Here is a 7,010-nt window from a genome sequence, read left to right on the forward strand (position 1 = left end):
GGACGCTGCTGGCTGCCACGCTGTCTCCCTCCGACCGTCTGGGCTCAGAGGTCTGGCAAACTTTCCTGCCCAAATCCCTGTTTTTTTTTTTCCTTTCCAGGGGAGTTCTGCCCTTCCCGGCTGCAAACCGTCTCACCAGCTGAGCCCTTTCGCCAATTCGGGGTGGGTGCTATTAGTTTCAGCTGCTCACTCCATTTGCTCCGGGACACGACCTGGGACGCGTCTGCCTATATCGCCGCCATCTTCTTTTTCCTCTGGGATACTTCTTAAAAGTGAGTGATCCATGGCTGGGGTGCCTTTTCTGCTCTGTGGACTTGCCCCTTTTTCCTGCATGAAGCATGAACAGTATAATAGACGGGGATCCCTTATCTTGCATATGTAAGGGAAAGCCCTGAACATCACAGCACCTCAACTCAAACCTCGATCTTGTCAGTTTCTTTGATGAGTTCAGTGTTGCTTGAGATTGGCTGCTTATCAGAACACCGGAGGATATTTTAAAAACTAAGCGTTGGGACTTACACTGAGAGGTAGCATATAGTAGTAGATAGTAGGTAATTCCTGCTACAAAACCCAGACACATTTCAAATATAGTATTTCTAAAGGTATGAGAGAGCTGTGAAAGCAAGTTTATGTTACTAGTAAAATTCCATTCCAGAGAGAGAAGCATTCCCGGGTAGGTGGACGAACACGAGCCACTTCTCTCCCTGGGGTCACTTGGCAGTTCTGGGCATGGGCTGGGGTCTGACGTGGCTGCTGCGGAAGGACTCTGCTGGAGAAACAGAAATGTATAATGTTCCTTGTGGTCCTGCGGGGCTGGAGGGATGAAAAGAAACTTTCCTGTCTGGTTTCCCCACAGGACTTTAGGCAGGCTTGGTGCAGTGCAGGTGGCTAAGGGGCCAAGCTGAAGGCTTCTGAAAGGCAAAGTGAAATCCTCCGCAGCTGCATGATAAGAAATAAAGACCTGCCATAACCGGTTTGGCTCAGTGGATAGAGCGTCAGCCTACGGACTCAAGGGTCCCAGGTTCGATGCCGGTCAAGGGCATGTACCTTGGTTGCGGACACATCCCCAGTGGGGAGCGTGCAGGAGGCAGCTGATTGATGTTTCTCTCTCATCGATGTTTCTAACTTTCTATCCCTTTCCCTTCCTCTCTGTAAAAAAATCAATAAAATATATTAAAAAAGAAAAAGAAAAAAGAAACAAAGACCCGCCAGGAAGGGGACGTGCCTCCGACACACAGCTGCTCTCCCCTTCAAGACATTTGCTGCTCATTTTTTCAATTTTTATTTTTTCCAAAAAAATATTTATTTTATTTTTTTTCAATCTTTAATTTCTTTATTGATTAAGGTATTACATATGTGACCTCATCCCCCATAACCTCCCCCTCCTCCACTCATGCTCTCATCCCCCTGTTGTCTGTGTCCATGGGTCAGGCCCATATGCATGCATGCAAGTCCTTTGGTTGATCTCCCCCGCCTACCTCCACCCTCCCCTACCTTCCCTCTGAGGTTTGACAGTCTGATCGCTGCTTCTCTGTCTCTGGATCTGTCCCTGTTCATCAGTCTATGTTGTTCACTATATTCCACAAATGAGTGAGATCATGTGGTATTTATCTTTCTCTGACTGGCTTATTTCACTTAGCATAATGCTCTCCAGGTCCATCCATGCTGAACTTTAAAATGTAGGGGTAGGAAATAGAAGAACTGGGCTGAGAACTTTGGAAGAGGAGAGCTGGATTTCTCCACAGCTCCTCAAAGCTGAAGAGGTAGAAACTCACCTGGTTGTCAATAACAGTTCAAGAGAGCCTGAGAGAAAGAGGTGAACCCGAGGTAGACTCCAGCCTTCTCAACACTGACAGCGCAACCCAGTTAGTGCTTAATTATTTTGAGGTTATCAGCCTCCCCTACTATAGGCTAGTAGAGGACAAGAAAACCTCTCTCCAGTGAAAGATAACATTATTTGGAGGTGATGTATTTTTTTTTAAATAAAGAATTTGGCATACAATAAAAATCTATTAGACATACAATGAGGCAAGATAAATAGAACCTATAATTAAGGGAGAAAATAAAGAAAAATGACCAAATAGATGAAATGATGGAAAAATCTCACCAGAGAATTGGAATCTATAAAAAAGTGAAATGGACAATGACAGCTATAAAAAAAACAACAATATTTGAAATTAAGAACTCAATAGATGGGTTCTATGAGGTTGGACACAGCCCAATACAGACTTAGTAAACTGGAAGACAATTCAGGAGAAAATACCCAAGTTCAAGCACACAGAGACAAAATGATAGAAAGAACAAAAAACAGTATAACAAATGTGTACAGTAATCCACCTCTCTGAAATAAGAAAGCCTTGATTTGTAGGTGATATACTAGTAGCCGATTGCCAGGCTGTAAATACTGCCACCATGGCTGATTTCAAGCTACCAATGATTTAATAGTCATGTCACAAAATACTTGAATATTTAACAACTGACTCTGGCAAATTGATGCAAGCTGTCTCCAGCACACCCTTCATGGGAATCATATTCAGAAGGTCTAGAATATGTCAATTAGAGACCCGGAAAGAGAGAAGAGAATAAAAGCAAGATTTGATGAGGTTAGAGGTGAGAATATTCCAAACTTTAAAAATAAATCAAGCCACAATATAAAGAATTTAGCCAACTACAAGTATGATAAATATGAATAATTCTACATCTAGGCACACCATTGCAATACTGATGCAAACCAAGGTGTAATGGGCTGGGTGGTGATACCCAAATGATATGTCCACGTCCAAATCCCCAGAACTGTGAATGTTGCCTTGTTTTGGGAAAAGGGTGTTTACAGATCTAATTAAATCAGGATTTTGAAGTGAGGAGATCATCCTATATTATTTAAACCCTTCCCCGGCAGAAACGTGTATACTCGTTTTCACAAAATGTTCTTTTTCAGTCGTCGACGAGTATACTAAGAAAAATATGGTAAAAAAATATGGTTTATAGGAAGACGAGTTACAAACTGTTTTCATAACCAGCATCAAAAATACTATATAGAACCAAAATAAAAAAATTAGTCTGAAAAAGAAACGTTTTTAACAAAAAAATTGTTGGGGAAGGGGTTAATCTAGGTGGAATTTAACTGATATCTTATTGTAAAAAAAAAAAAAAGAGAGAAATACAAATTACCTGTATCAGTTATGAAAAAGGTGACATTACTATGAATTTTACAGACATAAAAAATACACTATTGTGTATTGGCAAACTTAGAATAAAATGTAATTTTCTTAATTTGATAAATATATCTATTAAAAGAACCTATAGGAGACATCACATTAAATGATAAATATTCCAAACTTTCCCTCTGATATTGGGTATGAGACATGGAGGCCTGCTACCATCACTTCCATTCAACATTTCTGGGGGCCTCAGAAAGTGCAATAAGGCAAGAAAAATAAGTAAGATTAAAAAGGAAGAAAATAAACTTATTTTTAGATGGCATGATTGTATATGTAGACCATCAAAAAGAATCTACATGCCCTAACCGGTTTGGCTCAGTGGATAGAGCATCAGCCTGCGGACTCAAGGGTCCCAGGTTTGATTCCAGTCAAGGGCATGTACCTTGGTTGCGGGCACATCCCCAGTAGGGGGTGTGCAGGAGGCAGCTGATCGATGTTTCTCTCTCATCGATGTTTCTAGCTCTCTATCCCTCTCCCTTCCTCTCTGTAAAAAATCAATAAAATATATTTTTTAAATTAAAAAAAAATTTACAAACTCTTCAGTCAATAAGTGAATTTAGTACAATTCTTGGAAACAATTTATGTACAAGAGTTAAGTGTGTTTTTTCTGTATGCCAGCAAAAACGAAATAAAAAAATGAAATTTGAAAAATGATACCATCTACAATAGTGTCAAAGATTTAAATTTATCTAAATTTAGGAATAAATTTAACTAGGGATAAATTTAATAAAAAATTGACAAAAGCTGCTAAATATTGTTGTAAGAAATAAAAACTCCAAATACATTGCTTGATATGTCTTGTTATTGGATTGAAAGACCTAATGTTATAAAGATACTAGAGGCCGGTGCATGAATTTTGTGCACGGGGGAGTGGGGGTTCCCCTCACCCCGGCCTGCACCCTCTTGCAATTGAGGACTTCTCGGGGGATGTCCGACTGCCCAATCAAGATCGGGCCTAAACCGGCAGTCAGACATCCCTCTTGCAATCAGGGAACACTGGCTCCTAACCGCTTGCTTGCCTGTCTGCCTGACTGATTGCCCCTAACCACTCTTCTGCCTGCCTCATCGCCCCAACCACTCGGCTGCCTGCTTATCACCCCTAACCACTCTGCCTACTGCCTGATCACCCCTAACTGCCTGTGCTTCAGCCCCCGCTACTGTGGCTTCATCTGGCAGGATGTCCAGAATGATGTCCAGAAGGTTGTTCAGTCGTCTGGTTTAATTAGCATATTATGCTTTTATTATTATAGATCATTTTTTCTAAATTAATCTATGGTTTCAACACAATCCTAATACAATTTCCAGGAGATTTTATTGTGAAAATCGAGGTGCTGATTCTAAAATTCACATGAAAATGCAAAGGACTATGAGTAGCCAAGGCAATCTTAAGAAGGAGAACAAAGCTGAAGGACTTACACTACCAGGTATCAAGGCTATTACATACCTGCAGTAATAAAGACAGTGCAGAATTGGAGTTAGGGTAGAGAAACTGATCAGTGAGCACAGAGTAGAAGAATAAACCCCCCTGCACACACAAATCACAGACAAAGGCTACATACATTACAGTTCTGTAAGGAGAGGGCTGGCCTTTTCAATAATGGGGCTGGGTTAACTGGCTGACTCTACCTCACACCATACACAAAAATAAAATATACATGATTTCAGATATAAATGTGATAGATAAAACAATAACAGTTTTAGAAGAAAATGTAGGAGGACATCTTTCTGACCTTGCTGTAGACCTTTATCTGTGGCTGTGTTATTTCAACTTTAGGAACCCTAAATTGACACTAGTTTTTTTTTTTTTTTTCATTTCAGAGTGCCTCCCTCCCCTCAATCAAGAACATAATAACTTCGACCTCATTTCTTCCCCATCTTTATGGAGTGTGGGAAACTCTGGGAGATTATCTCTGGCCTGCCCATCAAGACTATTCTCCAGCCAGTCTCGCCCTCCCATTCTCTAAATTGTAGCAGTGCCTTCTTGAACTGCTATGCACCGCAAGGACAATGAGGACACTCAGATTTGACTTCCTGGCCTCCCCACTACACCGGCTCTCCCCTCCCCTTCTCTTCCCTTCCCTTCCCTTCCTCTCTCTCTCTTTCTCTCTCTCCCTCTCTCTCTAAAAAGAAAGGTCTACCTGTGTCCCCCCCCCCCCACCGCCCCATTGGTTCTCTTTGAAAAGTTTCTGTATCTTTCTTGCTAGGGTTGGAACCTCATTTATGTAATATCCTTGACCTGTTTTTAGGATGACTTAAGAGTAGAATCCTATCCTTTGGTTTGAATCCATTTGGCTTGTCTCTCGATCCTTAAAAAGGAGTTGTTGGAATTAAAAACAAACAAAACTGCAAACAATGACAACAACAATAAAAGTAGGTAAAACTTTTCTCTCTCATAAAGCCTAGCTACAAGAAAGTAGCCTCTAAAAGCAAGCATCATTCTCAAAGCAGAAGAGTGACTTTTTTCCTTAGGTACCCATCCTCTCATTATCTGTGCACAACAAAACTTGTGGCTTGATCTAAAAGGAAGGAACACATCAGAAAAACATGATTTACAAAGGGGAATTAAAAATGCATAATTTTATTTGGTTCAAAATATCTCCATCACACATTCTATTGCCTGTGCCAGAATTTATTACTTCCCCATTGCCTAGTCAACCTTCAGTCCTTGAAGATGAATCATTTCTTCAGGGAAATATTCCTAGGCCTTGTTATTTATGTTAAATTCCATTACAGGCTTGCTTAGCAACCAACCTCTCTCCTTCATACCACTGTCACATTTGTTTTGAAGGATTATGTGATAAATTTTCTATGTATTAGGTTAATAAAACGACTGGATTAACAAAGTGGCTAATTGCCCAGTTTAATAAGAGTAGAGAACTTTTGATTTTTGTTACTTAATGTATCACTAGTGCCTTGGGCAAAACATGGGATATGGTATACTCTCAACAAATACTGTAACCCTGTTATAATATGCCCTATAATTAATGAGAAGTAACATATAATGAATTTGGCAATTAATTTCTGTCCTATGTGCAGCCATTTTTGATACGGGAAGGTGGAAGATAAAGTACATACTTTCTAAGGGAGGGGCTGGTGGGATGAGTGAGGTTAGGAGGTTAAATGGCAGTCAGTTCTATCTTAGGAAGCAGAGGGCGTGTGCCTGTATATTATGTCCACGTATTCTGGCAGTAAACTGATGAAGTACATGCCAACTCACTGTTCTGGAATCACTGATGGCGCCCTAAACTATAGAAGGACCCACAACCATTCCCATCGATAGCTAAGCTTTAGTTTGAAGTGCCACCAGGTGGCGCTAAATCACAGCTGGGGCCGGAATAGATGTGGATCCAGCAACAGAACCTCTGGAATTACTGGACAATTAGCCACTTTGTTAACCCAATCATTTTATTAACCTCACTAGAGGCCCGGTGCGTGAATTTGTGCATAGGTGGGGTCCCTCTGGGTGGCCTGCGGGGATCAGGCTGAAACCTGAAGTTCAATGTCACCTGCAGCTCCGACCTGCTGCTCCCACTCATCCTGGCCTCACTGAGCCTACCGCAGGCTTGTGCCCAATCAGTCCGGATCAGAGAGGCTCACACCTCTGCAGCAGTGCTCTCCAGCCATGAGCCCTGAGTCTGGCGCCCTCCCAAGGGGAGTGGCCTGTGGGATCGGGCCAAAACCGGCTCTCTGACATCCCCCTGAGGGATCCCAAATTGCGAGAGGGCTCAGGCCAGGTCAAGGGACCCCACCAATGCACGTTCGAGGCCAGGGAGGGACCACAGGAGGGTT

The sequence above is a fragment of the Myotis davidii genome, unplaced genomic scaffold, assembly GCF_000327345.1.
Source record: "Myotis davidii unplaced genomic scaffold, ASM32734v1 scaffold201, whole genome shotgun sequence".
Lineage (NCBI taxonomy): Eukaryota > Metazoa > Chordata > Mammalia > Chiroptera > Vespertilionidae > Myotis > Myotis davidii.